Raw genomic sequence first — 20,288 nt, forward strand, 5'->3', positions numbered from 1 at the left:
TTTGCGTTTCCTCTCATGATGGCCAGGATCTGCCTATAGTTGCTGGGCCACATGGTGGCGTGCATGTACATCGTCCGCCATGCAAGGCTCCAGATGCGACCCCTCCAGCAGTGGCTGGCTATGGTTTATGCCCCGTCCAGGGATCACCTGGATAAGGTCATCACCATCCCACCAGAGGTACTCACCACGTTGCAGTGGTGGACCGACTCCAGAACAGTCTTCGATGAAGTCCCATTCGACAACCTGCGTCCTTCGGTGTCGCTGATATCGGATGCTTCAGCCCTTGGCTGGGGAGCGCACCTCGGTGCGATGCGGACACAAGATACGTGGTCCACAGAGGAGATGACGTTGCATATAAATGTCAAAGAACTCAGGGCGGTTATCTGGCTGAGTGGTTCGAGTGCTGATGGACAACATGGCCTTAGTGTTTTACATCAATAGGCCAGGGGGAACACGCTCATCTGTCAAGAGGCACTCCGCCTATGGGATTTCTGCATCCAGCATGTGATCCACCTGGAGGCCTATCACCTTCCAGGCAGCAGGAACACTCTGGCAGATCATCTCAGCAGGTCCTGCTTTTTTCACCATGAGTGGTCACTCCACTCAGAAGTGGTCCAGATGCCTCTCTTCCCTTCCCCGAAATAAGCAAACAGAAGATAACAAACCAGTAACCACTTTGTCTGTTCTTCAGCCACCACACCCAAAACTCACTTAAAATCACTACCAGTATCTCAAAGCAATCAGCTGTGCACAGATCCTGCTCGACTACGCCACTGTGACGGGTTGGATCACAGAAATCCCCTTGGGGCTGCCAGCTGATGCGCCAAGATTACTTCTGCCCCTGCTTTCCCTGCCAGCTTGGGACTCCAGAGCCCTGCCTGGCTGTGCCAGACACGCTTGCCGGCCACAAACACAGACCCAGGTCTGAACCACGTCCCACGAACTGCAAGCTTAATTGAAAGCAGCTTAAGAAGTGTTCCTGTCTGTAACACTCGGATGCCCAACTCCCAATGGGGTCCAAACCCCAAATAAATCTGTTTTACCCTGTATAAAGCTTATACAGGGTAAACTCATAAATTGTTCGCCCTCTATAACATTGATAGAGAGAGATGCACAGCTTTTGCCCTCCCCCCCCTCCCCCCGGTATTAATACATACTCTGGGTTAATTAATAAGTGAAAAGTGATTTTATTAAATACAGAAAGTAGGATTTAAGTGGTTCCAAGTAATAGCAGACAGAACGAAGTGAATTACCAAGCAAAATAAAATAAAACACGCAAGCCTATGCCTAATATAGTGAGAAAACTGAATACAGATAAAACCTCACCCTCAGAGGTGTTCCAGTAAGCTTCCTTTTACAGACTAGTCTCCTTCTAGTCTGGGTCCAGCAATCACTCACACCCCCTGTAGTCACTGTCCTTTGTTCCAGTTTCTTTCAGGTATCCTCGGGGGGTGGAGAGGCTATATCTTGAGCCAGCTGAAGACAAAATGAAGGGGTCTCCCACGGCCTTAAATAGACTTTCTCTTGTGGGTAGAGACCCCCTCCTCTCTCCAATGCAAAGTCCAGCTCCAAGATGGTGTTTTGGAGTCACATGGGCAAGTCACATGTTCATGCATGACTCAGTTTTTACAGGCAGCAGCGATTGCCCACATGCTATCTTGAATGTCTCCAGGAAGACTTCTTATGTGGATTGGAACCTTCCAAGATCCATTGTTCGTTAAGTGTTTCTTGTTTGGGCACTTAATTTGCACATTCCTGTCTCAAGAAGCTGACCAAATGCTTTACTTAAAAAAATCAAGCAAGTACACAGCCAATATTCATAACTTTGCATACAAAAATGATACATGCATGCAAATAGGATGAATAGATTCAGTAGATCATAACCTTTACAGAGATATGTTACATGCCATATGTAACATAAAACATTCCAGTTATGTCATATATACATTCATAAGCATATTTTCATAAAGCCTTATGGGGTGCACCATCACAACCTGCTCCTCCTGAAGAATCAGGGCCTGGCCCTCTCTTCTATCAAGGTTCATCTAGCTGCCATCTCGGCTTTTCGTCCGCCGATCCAGGGTAGATCAGTATTCTCGCACGAGGTGTGCATCAGGTTCGTGAAAGGCTCTTCTCTCCTGTTAGGGATCCTGTCCCACAATTGGACCTCAATCTGGTTCTCTCCAGACTTACGGGTCCGCCATTTGAACCCTTGGGCTCTTGTTCCCTTTCCCACCTATCTTGGAAAGTTGCCTTCCTTGTGGCAGTGACGTTGGCTAGACGAGTGTCGGAGATTAAAACCCTGACCTCGGAACCACCTTATGAGGTCTTCTACAAAGGCAAGGTACAGTTGCGACTCCATCCGGCCTTCCTGCTGAAGGTGGTGTCTTCCTTCCATATCAACCAGGACATCTTCCTCCCAGTGTTCTGTCCTAAGCCACACAAGATCAATGAGGAGAGGCAGCTGGATGTCTGTCGTGCCTTGGCATTTTACCTAGAGCGTACCAAGCCCTTTCGCAGGTTGATGCAGCTCTTCATCGCAACAGTGGACAGGATGAAGGGCCTTCCGTTGTCCTCTCAAAGGATCTCCAACTGGATTACCTCCTGCATCCGGACCTGTTATGAGCTGGCGCAGGTCCAATTGCCGCCTCTGGTGAGGGACCACTCAATGACAGCGCAAGTGTCCTCGGAGACCTTTCTGGTGCATGTCCCCATCCAGGACTTTTACATCGCCACAACGTGGTCTTTGGTTCACAGCACACTACACCATCACCCAGCAGGCCAGAGATGACGCTGGGTTTGGCAGAGCTGTGTTACAAGCTACATGTCCATGAACTCCTACCCACCTCTGTTGGTACTGCTTGGAAATCACCTAACAGAATGGACATGAGCAAGCACTCGAAGAAGAAAAGTCAGTTACCTCTTCCATAACTGGTGTTCTTCGAGATGTGTTGCTCATGTCCATTCCATGACCCTTCCTCCTTCCCCACTGTCGAAGTTCCTGGTAGGAATGAACAAAGGGTGGGGGTGGGTCAGCCGCACCCCTTATACTGCGGCATATGCGCGCCACTCCAGGGGGCACCAGAGCCGGTCCCCTACAGATACCACTGAGGGAAAAACTTCCAGCACTGGTGCATGTGGCGAGCACATACCTAACATTGAATGGACATGAGCAACACATCTCGAAGAATACCAGTTACGGAAAAGGTAACTGTCTTTTCCTCCTCTCCTCTCTTCCCTACTCAGCAGTTTCTGTTAGGCATCCTATAGTGAATTTATCTTGCCTGCCTGCATGTCTAATCTGTAAAAGTTTCTGTAATAATAATAATACAAACTTAGGAGGTCCGTCCCCAAAGTGGACTCAGTAGTTGCAAATTGTTTCAGTGAAACTTGGAGTCCTTTGAAAGAAATGTAGCCTTTTTTAATTAAAAGATTGAGAGCCTGTAAGGGTATGTCTTCACTGCTGAATTAGCCCGTAGTTGTCCTAACCTGTAGCCCAAGTGTTGTCCTAATCTCCCTTCTATGCACACAGAAAAACCTCTAGTTCTGAGGGTATAGGCTTGAACTCAGGTTTCATTTCAGTCCAGGTTGGCAACCAGCCTACTTTGCAGTGAGAAGGTAGGCTAATTGAGCATGGGTGTTGTCATCATTATGGCTTATTGCTCCAAAACTGTAGACAAGATCTGGTTTTATCACTTGCCTCTAATAGTTTCTTGGGAGTATAGGGTATAGTATTGACTGAGGGTACTGCATCAGTGTTCAAGTGTTTGCTTAAGCTCCCCACATTCACATCTGGGTTATTCCTCAGCTTCCACTTGATCATATTGTCACCAGTCTTTGCCACCCAAATATTCGATTTAGAGTACACTGGTGTTTTCATTCAAAGTCAATGCTGGAAGAGCATTGTTATGAAAAAATCAGGTTCTCCAATATCTTTGGCATTTCCTGCCATTTTGTTACTCTGTAGCCTTTGCCAATGGTATTTTGGGGATAGGTATTTTCAGAGGCGAAGGTCTTTCTGGACTTCCATTTCTTGGGTGGTGGAATGTGTCCATGCGGTGTGTGTCTTGGATCATGCACTTGTTTTTGTCTCGCCTTTTTTCTGAAGGCATCCTGCCTCACTGATGATGGTGCAGTCCCTGTGAGATGGTAGAGCAACAGCATGAGAATCGGTTTCAAGATCCATCTGATGATCCTGCATGACTGATTAAGTTCAGTATCGATTTTGTGTGCACAGCTTGAGCTTCACCATATTGGGGCAGCTGAGTAACACAGGATGAGACAGGTTTCTGAGTGTTTTGGGATCAGCTCCCCTTTTTGTGTTGGCCAGTTTCTTGAGTACACAATTCCTGGTGTTCACTTTCTTTTCCAGCTTCTTGATGTGCTCTTTGATTGTCAGTGTTTGATCTTATGTGACCCCAGGGTACACTGGATGTTCATAGTGGTTAAGGATTTTACCATCTCCTGATATCTGGAGTTTGTGCTTGGCCTCGCGGCCTTTCAGGGGGAAGGAACACACTTGTGTCTTACTTGGTCCGAAAAGTCGATGGAGTACTCAACAAAATGGATTGTCTCAAGGTTCCATGCAGTCATCCTTGATGTTTAATATTTACACAAATGGCCAACCAGAATTCCCCAATGTGCGAAGATTCATTTAACCAAATGATCTTTGCATTGCCATGGAATCAGAAAGATTTGAGGACATTGCACAAATTCTGATAGGCTCCTTGATTATACTTGGAGAATATAACCAGACATGGCTCCCAAATGCCAATTCTAGTTTTAAAAAAAGAAGTGTGTGCCTTCCATGGCTGTTAGTCTTCCAGTCCTATCCCATAATTCCATATGGGCTGTTCTTTCTTGTCCAACTCTTGTCCCTTCTTCTGCACTGCATTTTAACCCCATGTTTGCCTGCTCCATTTCTGCTATGTTTCCACAGCATTTGAACAGAGATGCCATCCAAGAAATCCTCCTCCTATGCTGCCAGTTTGTCAGGAGTTGACACCAGCCTTCTGGTAAACTGGTGGTGTAATAACACTAAGACCCATGATTTGAGGAAATGTACCCAAAATTACATTTTTATCTTAGTGAATGGGAAAGCAATGGAGAAGCAGAAAAGTCAGGTGTGCTACAAATCATTTTGTGGTTTTCAGACTGAATTCCTTAATGACATTCTCATAAAAAGTTCTTGCTGCCAAATGCTTTTGCCGTCAGAACTATCTGCATTAATAACATAAATTCCCCTTGGAAGTTATTTACATAATGTATTGTTCTCATGTCACTGCTACAGATAGGAGCTCAATTCTAGGTGAGAGAGAGCACCGTATTAATTAATTCATGTAGCAGCCCAGTTTAATATACTGCTAAAAATCATGGGCTATCCCAGCACATGGCTTAGTACAGCACCTCTGTGGAAACAGTTAAATGTATCTGGCATAGGGAATGTCAGTTTGCCCCACTTTGCGTTTGGGAATACTCCAGCAGTGTTATGCTAGCCAGGTCTAACTCTACAGTGAAGATGTATTCTAAAAGATTTATAAAGACTTGCAGGAGATTAGGTTTCTGATGCTACGCATTCTCTCTTTACCACCAATGCCTTGATTTAGAGGCCAACATTGGGAGTCATTTCATAGGAAAGGATTGTTCACTTTTGCAGACTGTCCTACACGAGTCCATCTTTACTGGGAAAATGTGTAAGCATTTCTTTGAACCGATGCACCTCTACCAGTGCTACCAAAGGAAGCCCTAATGTAAACAGGGCACAGGTGTTTTGCACCACTGCAGCTTTTAACCTTACACAGAAAAGGTGTTTTAAGGCTGTGTAGTCAGGATGAATGAACACAGGATTGGAACTTAGGATATCCTGAATTCTAATCATATCTTTGCCATTGTATGGCATCGGGCAAGTCCCTTCACCTTTTTGGCTCATCTTTAACTAATCAGTAAAGGGTTCTATTATTCCTTTGATTTGCATGTGTATGACTCAGATTAACATTTGATTTCCCATGTAGATATGTATCAAAGAGAACAGAGTGAGTTCCAGTGTGTTGTGTAGTTTGTCTGGGTGCCTTATTGAAACTGCCTCAGTAGACACTTGTTATGTACTGGGTTGGCTTGTTGCCTGGGAAACAGTGTTTCTACAATAATATTTAAAAAATACAGTAGTTTGTGAAAAGTTGTTTGAACATTGAAAGAGGTGGCTGAATAAACTGTGTAAGTCCTATTATAGTTGACATAGTAAGAGATGATGAGATTCTAAATTATTATAAGCTGTAACAATATTGCATCAAATGTTGGATCATAATGAGCACTAACTCCCTTTTGAAAGTACACAAACTCATATTTTACTTCACTCCTTGACACTGTAGATTCTGTGCAATATTATAATTTACAGGGTAAGTTTTTGGTTTCAGTAGGCAATACTAATATTTAGTCTGTTCTGGAAAAAATACTAATACTTTAGGGCATGAATCTGGTCCCAGTGAGGCCTTTGGAAGTCAGTTGGAATATGATGTGCCCTTATTTACTGAGTCAAATTTAACTGATAACATATATGTATTCAATTGAAACCTATTATATGGTCCTTGACTTGCCCTGAACCTTGTAGAACTTTTGGATAGTGAAAGTGTGCGACTGATTTTTGGACAGCCCAATTGCTTCATCACAGTTATCACCATTTAAAGCATATATAAACTAGTGCTTGGATATTTTACTGTATAGTAAATGCAGGTTAGAGATCCACAGTGAGATACTTGCTGTCTCTAGAGACTACTTCTTGTGCCAAAGGATCATGAGTTTCATTGAAGAAAAATAGTGTAGTTGACTTTTCATACAAGTTTATGTAGTTTATTTTGAACATATTGTCAATTAGTGTCTTATATGCAGACATGCACACCATGATCGTGTGCAACAATACATTATTTGATATTTAGTTTGGAGGCAACAGATGAAAGTAAAATTAAACTTGTAATTTAAAAAAAAAAATCTAACGTCCAAGGCGTCCAAGGATTCTATTCATTTTTGGTTTTGAAAAAGTTTCTATTGTTTGTATGTTATCTGAATCAGTGATAGCCTATGGGAAAATTACACTGTCAGCAGCGCTTTCTACATAGCTTCATGGGTGTTTTCGCCAATACTAAGGAAATATTTTTGTTCATAAGACTTCATTCATTAATTGAGATTATAGTCACTTGTTCATTTTTTGCTTTTATTTTGCCAGTGCTAATTTCTAAGGTCATTTTGTCAGTTTTTCCTTTTTCATAGTGAAAATATTTTGTCTCTGGAATTGATTATTTTAAGGTTAAATTATGCAAAACGAGTCATCAGAACCATGTAGAAATTATGAAACTTAAAAAAAAAAAAAAAAAAAAAAAAAAAAGGAAGTAACCCTCACTCTTGATAAACATATAACTTGTTTTTTTGATGTACTATACAAAATTATTTCAGCAAAATGTTAAACAGGACACTCTTGAGACTGGTAGGCCAAGGTGAGAGTCAGTCACGGTTTTTAGTTGCATTCTTGTACAGAATGTAGTGAAAGCGCATATGCACGTAATGTAGGGCTGGAAGGGACCTCAACAAGACATCAAGTCCAGCCCCCAGGACCAAGGCACGACTGAGTAAACCTAGACCATCCCTGGCAGGTGTTTGTCCAGCCTGTTTTTCAAAACCTCCTATGATGGCAATTTCACAACCTCCTTTGAGAGCTTAACTATCTTTATAGTTAGCAAGTTTCCCCTTTATGTAACCTAAATATCCCTTCCTGCAGCTTAAGCCCGTTACTTATGTTACTTCCAGTGGACCTGGAGAACAATTGATCACAGTCCTTAACATATCCGAAGACTGTTATCAGGTCCCCCCTCAGTCTTCTATTCTGAAGACAAAACATGCCCAATTTTTTTACCTTTCCTCATAGGTCAGGTTTTCTAAACCTTTTATCATTTCTGTTGCTCTCCTATGGACTCTTTCCAGTTTGTCCACATCTTTCTCAAATTGTGATGCTCAGAATTGGATCCCTTTCCAAGTACTCCTTCCTAGGCAGTCATTTCCCATTTTGTATGTGTGCAACTGATTTGTTCCTTCCTTTGCATTTGTCCTTATTGAATTTCATCCCATTTACTTCACTTTGTGATTCACTGTAACCCCCATGTCCTTTTCAGCAGTACCACCACCTTGCCAGTTATTCCTCATTTTGTAGCTGTTCATTTGATTTTTCCTAAGTGAAATACTTTGCACTTGTCTTTACTGAATTTCATCTTGTTGATTTCAGACCAATTCTCCAATTGATCAAGATTGTTTTGAAATCTAATCCTGTCCTCCAAGTGCTTGCAACTGCTCCTAGCTTGGTGTCATCTGCAAATTTTACAAGCATAGTCCTTACTCCATTATCCAAGTCATTAATTAAAATATTGAATATTACCAGATCCAGGATTGATCCCTACAGGACTCCACTAGATATGTCCTCCCAGTTTGAAAACAAACCAATGATAACTACTCTTGGACCATGTTCTTTTAACCAGTTGTGCACTCACCTTATAGAAATTTCATCTTGACCACATTTCCCTACTTTGCTTATGAGAATGTCATGTGGGATTCTGTCAAAAGTCTTACTAAAATAAAGATATCTACTGCTTTCTCCCTGTCCACTAGGTCAGTGACCCTGTCAAAGAAGGAAATTATGTTGGTTTGGCATAATTTGTTCTTGACAAATCCATGCTGGCTGTTCCTTATAACCCTGTTATGCTCTGGATGCTTACAAATTTATTAATATTTTTTTCCAGGAATTGGCATTTTTCTCTGCTATACTTGCCTGCTCTTTTTGTGTATGCCAGCAGAAAAGGGACATTTTCAAAAAATCCTGCTTTCTGAGCTGCATTGTGTGCTAATATTCCTTGAAGTGAATTGACAGAAAAGAAGATCTCTGTACTATTGGGTAGCTAAGCAGTTAATGTTGTCGTAACATCATTTAAGTTAAGTTTTCAGTTTCGTTCCAATATTCTTAGGTATAAGTCTGTCTGGCTAAGCCTGAAAATTGCATAAGGAGTTTGATGCTGTAAAAATTTGCAAGAGAACTTTTTTCATAGCGTCACACTAAGAGCCTTCAAATCTTTGGACAATCATCTACTTAACTACAGAAAAATATATATGGTTTATAAATGCAGGGAAGATACTATTGTTTTGAAGTGGGATGGTAATATTGACTTTGTCATAACCATCTTTATTATGTGTAAGAGAGCACATTCCTGTAAAATTAATCCTATTTTAGAAAACAATCCCATCTATTTAACCCCCAGACCATACATTGTTGTTCCTACAAAAATTGCAGCTCAACAGTGGGGGAGTTAGGCTTTTTCTTAGACTTGATTTTGAATTATATTGGTAATTAAGGTGCTATTGTATGTAGGTAAATTTTCTTACTAGCATCCATAGAAAGAAAATCTCTTCATTCTCACATATTAACTGTGCTTTGTTTCAAAGTCATGTTCTGATTGCAAATATTCTTGCATGCAGGTCCAATGTATTCTGCTTGAAACTCACTAAAAATAACAGAATCATTCTATTTCACACGACTGTGTACAAAATCACTCTATTTCACATGACTGTCCTCTATGCACATTTTGATGACAACCCATTTATAAGCTTCTTATCAGATATGCTGACTTATAGTTTTTTGTTTTTTTAAAGAAAAACTGGTTTAGGTTTTGTTTTTACACCTGAACTTTGCTGATATGGTTAATGTTAAGATGTTTGTAATGAGTTCTATTCCCTCTGGGTCTTACAGAGAACATAGCATCTGTCTATGTGACTTAAAAGTCAGGATTTATGACAAAATTGCAAAAACACATTTGATTAGATACAGATCTAGAACATTGTTTCAGAACCACAAAAATACCAGTGTGGTGGTATTGTAGATAGCTTATTTTGTCAGGTGGATTACCCTTGAAAAACTAACTTTAAAAAACAGCACTGAGAAATCAGAAGCATTCTGAGTGGCAGATGCATTATTTTTAGCAAATTATATGTAGTATTATGTTTTGGGCAACTATATAATAATATCTAATGTTTATAAAATCATTTAAACGTGCTATCATTTTAAAAGAAATAATTTTTCAAAAATATACATGCTGTTTTGGAAGAGCATATTTTCAGAGTAATCAGTTTAAATCAGTAAACTCAAAATGACTAGTTCTTTCTCTTTTTCCTTTTCTTTTCTGAAATAAATGTGTGGACTGTATAAATTAAAAATCCTTCACAGATTCTGAACCATGCAAGCCCAGTAGTGTTAGAACAATTTTTATGGGGGGGAGGAAGGGGTTGCTGAAAGCCATTGAACAAAACTGCAAACACTATATATGATGGAAACTACTTCAAGACAGCATCCCCACTCCTAGGCCTGGTCTACACTACGAGAGTACTTCGATTTTAGTTAATTCGACTATGTGGAATCGATATTACTAAGTCGAACGTGTGTGTCCACACTAAGGACAGTAATTCGACTTTGTGAGACTTTGTGAGTCCACACTAACGGGGCAAGCGTCGACATTGGAAGCGGTGCACTGTGGGCAGCTATCCCACAGTTCCCGCAGTCCCCGCTGCCCATTGGAATTCTGGGTCGAGCCCCAAATGCCTTCTGGGTAAAAAAATGTGTCGAGGGTGCTTTTGGGCGCCTGTCGTCATCCGTCCGTCACTCATAACCTCCCTCCCTCCCTCCCTGAAAGCGCCGGCGGGAAATCAGTTCGCGCGCTTTTCTGATTACTGACAGCGCGGACGCCACAGCAGTGCGAGCATGGATCCCGCTGCGACCATGGATCCCGCTGCGACCATCGCTGCAGTTGTGGCAGTTCTCAACGCCTCGCAGCTTCTCCTCCACCTGTACCAGAGGCAGCTGCAGATCAATCATGAGAGGAGGCTACGGCACCACCGTGACGGCATGAAGTCGGACACTAGCTCCGACCTCTCTGAGAACATGAGACTCAGCGCCCAGGACATCTCGCTGTCACTGGGTCTTGTTGATACTGTTGAACGGCGATTCTGGGCCCGTGAAACAAGCACGGACTGGTGGGACCGCATAGTGCTGCAGGTCTGGGATGAATCCCAGTGGCTGCGCAACTTTCGCATGCGGAAGGGGACTTTCCTCGAACTGTGTGAGTTGCTGTCCCCTGCCCTGAAGCGAAAGGACACCCGGATGCGGGCAGCCCTGACTGTCCAGAAGCGAGTGGCCATAGCCCTCTGGAAGCTCGCAACGCCAGACAGCTACCGGTCCGTCGCTAACCACTTTGGTGTGGGCAAGTCTACCGTGGGGGTTGCTGTTATGCAAGTAGCCAGGGCAATCGTCAAGCTACTGCTATCTAAGGTAGTGACCCTGGGAAACGTGGAGCTCATCAGAGATGGCTTTGCCGAGATGGGATTCCCAAACTGCGGTGGGGCTATAGATGGGACTCACATCCCTATCCTGGCACCGGACCACCAGGCCAGCCAGTACATCAACAGAAAGGGGTACTTTTCCATGGTGCTGCAAGCACTGGTGGACCATCGGGGACGTTTTACCAATATCTACGTTGGATGGCCTGGCAAGGTTCATGACGCTAGGGTGTTCAGGAACTCTGGTCTGTGTAGACGGCTGCAGGAAGGTCTTTACTTCCCGGACCACAAAGTAACTGTTGGGGATGTGGAGATGCCTACAGTCATCCTCGGGGACCCTGCATACCCGCTAATGCCCTGGCTCATGAAGCCCTACACTGGCGCACTGGACTCAGGGAAAGAACTCTTCAACTACCGGCTGAGCAAGTGCAGAATGGTGGTGGAGTGTGCTTTTGGCCGTCTCAAGGGGAGATGGAGAAGCCTACTCACTCGCTGTGATCTCAGCGAGACCAATATCCCCATTGTAATAGCTGCTTGCTGTGTGCTCCACAATTTGTGTGAGAGCAAGGGGGAGACCTTTATGGCGGGGTGGGAGCTTGAGGCAAATAGCCTGGCTTCTGATTACGTCCAGCCAGACAGCCGGGCGATTAGAAGATCCCAGCGGGACGCGCTGTGCATCAGGGAGGCTTTGAAAGCCAGGTTCCTGACTGAGCAGGGTCTCCAGTGACTGTTTACTTTGTGGACACAGATGCTGAACCTGCCCCCGTTTCTTTACCCAGTTACTGTTGACTATCCTTCCAAGTTTCATACCCCCTTCCCCACCTTCCCAACAAATAAAATCTGTTCCGTTTTGTTACTGAACAAGGTTCTCTTTCTTACTGTTTTCGCGGGAATGTTTTAAACCGGGGACGCAGACTGTGGCGGGGGGCGGGTTTAGTGTTTTGATGCAAATGATGCTTCTAAACTCTGGGAATGACAGGCTCCGCAGTGCTGGATTGGTTGTTTCAACGCAGCCTGCCAGCAGTCATGGGCGGGACTGCATGTATGTGTCGGCCAAGTGACTTTCTGGCAGGGGGCGGAGGGTAACAGATCCCCTGCTGCGTGGCTCTGTGATCCAGGATAAGGACCGCGGCAGAAGATCTGTAACTGCCCTCCCCCGCCACAAAGTCACAGATCAACCCCCTCACACCCCAGAACATGAAAACCGCCTCCCAGACTGACCAGGGTAACTGGTGACTGTACTGTGTATGTGTCCTGATGCTGGACCTGCCCCCGCCTCTGTAGCCTGCTACAGGTGACTGTCCTGTCCAAGTAACAAACCCCTTCCCCCCCCTTCAGACAGAATCCCCTCTAACAGACACTCTCGGAAACAGTACTTAACAGAAACAGATGTTTTATTATGAACCGCACATGAAAAGGGGGGGAGGAAACTTGGACGTGAGCTATTGTGAGATGGGTAGGAAAGGACTTTTCAAACTTTGGAACGAGAGCCTTCCATTGCTGCAGCAGTGTGCAGGGGCCGACTGAAAGTTTTAACGGCCCTTGCCGCCCCTCCTTCTTTGGACTTTTGGTGAGGGGGGTGTGGGACTTGGTGGCGGGGGAGGGCGGTTAGAGATAGACAGCAGCAGGGCTCTGTCCTCCTGCCTCCGGTCTTGCAGAACATCCACTAGGCGCCGGAGCGTCTCCGTTTGCTCCCTCATTAGTCCAAGCAGGGTTTGAGTAGCCTGCTGGTCCTCCTGGCGCCACCTCTCCTCCCGTTCCATGACTGCTCTGTGCATTTGTGACAAGTTCTCCCTCCACTGTGTCGTCTGGGCTGCCTGCTCTCGTGAGCACTCCATAAGTTCATAAAACATGTCTTCACGCGTCTTTCTCTTCCTTCTCCTAATCTGCGCTAGCCTCTGGGAGTGTGATGCCAGGCTGGGTTGGGAGACATTCGCAGATGTGTCTGTGGGAATGGGAAAAAGGGAGTAAATTCCTGAGACAGATAAATGAAGTTGCTAACAAAGAACATAGTCTTTCTCTGTGAACAACACCATGCACTGGGCCTTTCACATGCGCACTCAGGACAAGGTCGAATTTTCGGCCCTCGCCTTGACTGCCTGGGGTCCTGCAGTTGCGATCAGAGAAGCGTTGCAGGACACCTCTACTTCTGTTGCAGGAAAACATGGTAAGCCGTAGACTTGTTGCAGCTTAAAAATGTAATAGTAGCACTGGGTTCCTTTCGCAATGAATGCAAGGCCACTCTCTGCTGGCAGCAATCAGGGAAGCATGAGCTCTGCCCCTGTCCCACCACCTCGCGGCTGTCCCCGGGAAAGCTCCCTGTATGCTGCCCCTCTGCCGTCTCCACCGCGTGGCTGTAAAGCAGTCCCAATACTAACATTCCCCTCCCTAATTTAAAGCAGGGCGTCATGTGTGATATTACACTGATGAGGATCTCGGAGACCGAGAGGGGAAGGATGCTTCGTGAGACCATGCAGAGGCCAGGGCCGTATGCCGCCATGCTGTGCCGTGCAATGATCCCGGACTACCTGATGGACTCATGGCGTGGGAACGTGTGTTACCACGGGGGACCGAACAAGATCGCCCTGCCGCGGAACCTCATGCGCATGCTTGAGCGGTACCTCCAGGAGAGCTATGCCGAGCTATCCCAGGAGGACTCTCTGTCCATTCCTGGGCACATTGACCGTCTTTTCATTTAAGTGCAGCATAAGGGACTACAGAGTGGAGCGTCCTGTGGTGGCCTAATCATGAATATCCGGACATTATTTGATTTTCTATACATAGTTAGGACTAAATAGTTGACTAAGCCAACTAAATCATGAACAACAAATTACAAATATAGTTAATATTCCTGTTTTGTTATAAATAAAAGTTTCTATGTTTCAATGAGTGACTGAAAAGCCCATTCTTAACAATATAAATATTCCAGTTATGTTAAAATGAAATGTTGAGATGTTTAAAGCACTCACTGCTTGATCCTTCCCCTGATTCGGTGTCTGGGGTAACGGCTGTGGACGGTTGGTAGGGGATCTCGGTAAGGGTGATGAAGAGCTCCTGGCTGTCGGGGAAATCAGCGGTGCAAGCGCTGTCGACTGCCTCGTCCTCCTCATCTCCTTCCTCATCTTCCCCGTCACCTAACATTTCCGACGAGGAACCGGCCGTGGACAATATCCCATCCTCGGAGTCCACGGTCACTGGTGGGGTAGTGGTGGCGGCCGCACCTAGGATGGAATGCAGTGCCTCGTAGAAACGTGATGTGTGGGGCTGGGATCCGGAGCGTCGGTTTGCCTCTTTGGTTTTTTGGTAGCCTTGTCTCAGCTTCTTGATTTTCACGCGGCACTGCGTTGCATCCCGGCTGTATCCTTTCTCTGCCATGGCTTTAGAGATCTTCTCGTAGATCTTTGCATTCCTTCTTTTGGAGCACAGCTCTGAAAGCACGGACTCATCGCCCCACACAGCGATGAGATCCAAGACTTCCCGATCAGTCCATGCTGGGGCCCTCTTTCTATTAGATTGCACGGCCATCTCTGCTGGAGAGCTCTGCATCGTTGCCAGTGCTGCTGAGCTCTCCACGCTGTCCAAACAGAAAATGAGATTCAAACTGGCCAGACAGGAAAAGGAATTCAAATTTTCCCGGGGCTTTTCCTGTGTGGCTGGTCAGAGCATCCGAGCTCGAAGTGCTGTCCAGAGCGTCAACAGAGTGGTGCACTGTGGGATAGCTCCCGGAGCTATTACCGTCGATTTCCATCCACACCTAGCCTAATTCGATATTGCCATTTCGAATTTAGCGCTACTCCTCTCGTTTTCGAGGAGTACAGAAGTCGAATTTAAGAGAGCTCTATGTCGAACTAAATAGCTTCGTGGTGTGGACGGGTGCGGGGTTAATTCGATGTAACGGCGCTAAATTCGATATAAACTCCTAGTGTAGACCAGGCCGTAGTTCCAGCACCCCTGTGCAAGCCCATTGATCCCAGCAAAGCAGTAGGCAAATCTGTTCAGAACAGTTGGCCTGCTGTAATGCGTACTCCCATGTCCTATCTCCTTCACCAGCTAGTCCTCCTCATACCTTCACCTCAACAACAACAAAAAAAAAGAAAAAGAAAAAAAAAAAAGAGAAATCACCTCCATTGCTACAAATGATAGCCACTGGAAAGTGAGGAAGGCATATATGTACTATTAAATATTCTTACTTTTTAGTGCTTTTCACCTCTAAATATCTCAAGTGCTCAACAAACTGCAATATATACATAAAGCACAACTGAAAATGCATCTGTCCCTCAACAGAGAAGCCAAGGGTAGACTAGACATGCAAAATGAGCTACCCTCTCACCATTAGATTCAAAGTGAAGGTACATTAATGGAAAGATAGAAGCTTGTCTATATTCATATTTGTTTTACTTTCAGCTCCTCCTTCTGGAGTGGTGCAGTAATGTCACCTGGTGCCCCGTTTACTGTCTGTTATTAATGAAAGAGCATCTGTTTCCCCTCTCTCTGTGAGATGAGCTTTCTAAATAGCTTTTCTCTCTCTCCTCCACTCTGTCTCTCTCCTCCCCTCCCCCCCCCATGTGAAATTAGAACCCTTCCTAAAATTTGGCCTGGGATCTTCTTTAGCCCCAGTTCACTCATTGCAGAATTTATTTCATCCATTGATATATTTGGGTCTCTTTATGGGCATAAGCATCTGCCCATGTGGATCCGACTGCAGAACTAGAAATCTCCTGCTTCAGTGTAATTTCCTTCCAGCAGCTTAAGGAGCATAGCTTGTACCCTTTATGTTCTATTGATGAAAACTCTTCTGGTCACCCAGATTGTCAATCCAAGGACCCCTTCCTCCCCCCAAAATCCAGTATACAAAGAATTACATTTTGGTTACAAAAAATGCTAACGGTTTAAAGTTAATTTTACAATGTGTTATAATGTAGGTTTTTTTCACCAGATGCATCCAATTGGAAAGTGCTCAACAGACAGAAAATTTATTCTGTAATTTATATTCTATGTTTAGCTTTAAGGACAAAATCGCTGTGTTGTTTTTTTTTAGGCAAGTTACTTAAGTTTTCTGTGTCTCAGATACTAGTCTGTAAAATGGGGGATAATCTCTGCCACATAGGTCAAGATAAATTATGTAAATACACCTCTACCCCGATATAACGCGACCCGATATAACACGAATTCGGATATAATGCGGTAAAGCAGCGCTCCAGGAAGGCGGGGCTGCGTGCTCCGGTGGATCAAAGCAAGTTGGATATAACGCGGTTTCACCTATAACACAGTAAGATTTTTTGGCTCCCGAGGACAGCGTTATATCTGGGTAGAAGTGTATAACAATTCAAGATCTTGCAGAAAGTAAAAAAAAAAAATTACAGCCATCCCCTTCTGAATGTTAGCCAATCTTGCAAAATGTAATCTTGCTTTGGATTTCTTAATGACAAAAAAAAAAAGCTTGATCAGAATATAAGATATCTTGCAGTAGGTACTGCAGGTAGGGAAGATGGGAGGCTGGAGTTACTGTGGGGGTTGAAAAAACAATGAGGAGTCCTTGTGGCACCTTAGAGACTAACAAATTTATTTGGGCATAAGCTTTTGTGGGCTAGAGCCCACTTCATCAGATGCATGAAGTGAAAAACACAGGAGCAGGTAGGGGGTTGGTTGACTAAGTGTGAGGTCAGTCTAATGAGATAAATCAATTAACAGCAGGATACCAAGGGAGGAAAAATAACTTTTGAAGTGGTAAGAGAGTGGCCCATTACAGACAGTTGACAAGAAGGTGAGAGTAACTGTAGGGAGAAATTACTAATGGGGGGAAATTAAGTTTAGGTGTTGTAACGACCCAACCACTCCCAGTCTTTATTCAGGCCTAATCTGATGGTATCCAGTTTGCAAATTAATTCCAGTTCTGCAGTTTCACGTTAGTCTGTTTTTGAAGTTTTTTTGCTGAAGAATTATAGAATCATAGACTATCAGGGTTGGAAGGGACCTCAGGAGGTCATTTGGCCAACCCCCTGCTCAAAGCAGGACCAATTCCCAACTAAATCATCCCAGCCAGGGCTTTGTCAAGCCTGACCTTAAAAACCTCTAAGGAAGGAGATTCCACCACCTCCCTAGGTAACCCAGTCCAGTGCTTTACGACCCTCCTAGTGAAAAAGTTTTTCCTAATATCCAACCTAAACCTCCCCCACTGCAACTTGAGACCATTACTCCTTGTTCTGTCATCAGGTATCGCTGAGAACAGTCTAGATCCATCCTCTTTGGAACCCCCTTTCAGGTAGTTGAAAGCGGCTATCAAATCCCCCCTCATTCTTCTCTTCTGCAGACTAAACAATCCCAGTTCCCTCAGCCTCTCCTCATAAGTCATGTGCTCCAGCCCCCTAATCATTTTTGTTGCCCTCCTCTGGACTCTTTCCAATTTTTCCACATCCTCCTTGTAGTGTGGGGCCCAAAACTGGACACAGTACTCCAGATGAGGCCTCACCAATGTCGAATAGAGGGGAATGATCACGTCTCTCGATCTGCTGGCAATGCCCCTACTTATACAGCCCAAAATGCCGTTAGCCTTCTTGTCAACAGGGGCACACTGTTGACTCATGTCCAGCTTCTCGTCTACTGTAACCCCTAGGTCCTTTTCTGCAGAACTGCTTCCTAGCCATTCGGTCCCTAGTCTGTAACAGTGAATGGGATTCTTCAGTCCTAAGTGCAGGACTCTGCACTTGTCCTTGTTGAACCTCATCGGGTTTCTTTTGGCCCAATCCTCTAATTTGTCTAGGTCCCTCTGTATCCTATCCCTACCCTCCAGCGTATCTACCACTCCTCCCAGTTTAGTGTCATCTGCAAACTTGCTGAGAGTGCAGTCCACGCCATCCTCCAGATCATTAATGAAGATATTGAACAAAACCGGCCCCAGGACCGACCCTTGGGGCACTCCGCTTGAAACCGGCTGCCAACTAGACATGGAGCCGTTGATCACTACCCGTTGAGCCCGACGATCTAGCCAGCTTTCTATCCACCTTATAGTCCATTCATCCAGCCCATACTTCTTTAACTTGCTGGCAAGAATACTGTGGGAGACCGTATCAAAAGCTTTGCTAAAGTCAAGGAATAACACATCCACTGCTTTCCCCTCATCCACAGAGCCAGTTATCTCCTCATAGAAGGCAATTGGGTTAGTCAGGCATGACTTGCCCTTGGTGAATCCATGCTGACTGTTCCTGATCACTTTCCTCTCCTCTAAGTGCTTCAGAATTGATTCCTTGAGGACCTGCTCCATGATTTTTCCAGGGACTGAGGTGAGGCTGACTGTCCTGTAGTTCCCCGGATCCTCCTCCTTCCCTTTTTTAAAGATGGGCACTACATTAGCCTTTTTCCAGTCATCCGGGACCTCCCCCGATCGCCATGAGTTTTCAAAGATAATGGCCAATGGCTCTGCAATCACATCCGCCAACTCCTTTAGCACCCTCGGATGCAGCGCATCCGGCCCCATGGACTTGTGCTCGTCCAGTTTTTCTAAATAGTCCCGAACCACTTCTTTCTCCACAGAGGGCTGGTCACCTCCTCCCCATGCTGTGCTGCCCAGTGCAGCTGTCTGGGAGCTGACCTTGTTTGTGAAGACAGAGGCAAAAAAAGCATTGAGAACATTAGCTTTTTCCACATCCTCTGTCACTAGGTTGCCTCCCTCATTCAGTAAGGGGCCCACACTTTCCTTGGCTTTCTTCTTGTTGCTAACATACCTGAAGAAACGCTTCTTGTTACTCTTAACATCTCTTGCTAGCTGCAACTCCAAGTGTGATTTGGCCTTCCTGATTTCACTCCTGCATCCCTGAGCAATATTTTTATACTCCTCCCTGGTCATTTGTCCAATCTTCCACTTCTTGTAAGCTTCTTTTTTGCGTTTAAGATCAGCAAGGATTTCACTGTTAAGCCAAGCTGGTCGCCTGCCATATTTACTATTCTTTCTACACATCGGGATGTTTTTTTCCTGCAACCTCAATAAGGATTCTTTAAAATACAGTCAGCTCTCCTGGACTCCTTTCCCCTTCATGTTATTCTCCCAGGGGATCCTGCCCATCAGTTCCCTGAGGGAGTCAGTCTGCTTTTCTGAAGTCCAGGGTCCGTATTCTGCTGCTCTCCTTTCTTCCTTGTGTCAGGATCCTGAACTCGACCATCTCATGGTCACTGTTGCCCAGGTTCCCATCCACTTTTGCTTCTCCTACTAATTCTTCCCGGTTTGTGAGCAGCAGGTCTAGAAGAGCTCTGCCCCTAGTTGGTTCCTCCAGCACTTGCACCAGCAAATTGTCCCCTACACTTTCCAAAAACTTCCTGGATTGTCTGTGCACCGCTGTATTGCTCTCCCAGCAGATATCAGGGTGATTGAAGTCTCCCATGAGAACCAGGGCCTGCGATCTAGTAACTTCTGCTAGTTGTCGGAAGAAAGCCTTGTCCACCTCATCCCCCTGGTCTGGTGGTCTATAGCAGACTCCCACCACGACATCACCCTTGTTGCTCACACTTCTAAACTTAATCCAGAGACTCTCAGGTTTTTCTGCAGTTTCATACTGGAGCTCTGAGCAGTCATACTCCTCTCTTACATACAATGCAACTCCCCCACCTTTTCTGTCCTGCCTGTCCTTCCTGAACAGTTTATATCCATCCATGACAGTACTCCAGTCATGTGAATTATCCCACCAACTCTCTGTTATTGCCACTTTGGGGTCTGTTATTGAGTGACCAGAGAGATTGAAGTGTTCTACTGGTTTTTGAATGTTATGATTCCTGATGGCATATATCACGTTGGTAAATGTGCAGGTGAACGAGCCCCGGATGGTATGCTGATGTGGTTAGGTCGTATGATGGGATGCCTTGAATAGATATGTGGATCGAGTTGGCACTGGGGTTTGTAGCAGGGTTTGGTTCCTGGGTTGGTGTTTTTGTTGTGT

The 20,288-nt window shown here is 44.9% G+C and overlaps 1 protein-coding gene across 1 annotated transcript in view; it reads left to right on the forward strand.

Annotated features, from left to right (window-relative positions):
* Positions 1–20,288, forward strand: part of SBF2 (SET binding factor 2) — a 483,108-nt gene that overhangs the window by 65,492 nt on the left and 397,328 nt on the right. The gene's annotated exons all lie outside the window — the stretch shown is intronic.

The sequence above is a fragment of the Emys orbicularis genome, chromosome 4 (assembly GCF_028017835.1).
Source record: "Emys orbicularis isolate rEmyOrb1 chromosome 4, rEmyOrb1.hap1, whole genome shotgun sequence".
In the NCBI taxonomy this organism is placed as follows: Eukaryota; Metazoa; Chordata; order Testudines; family Emydidae; genus Emys; species Emys orbicularis.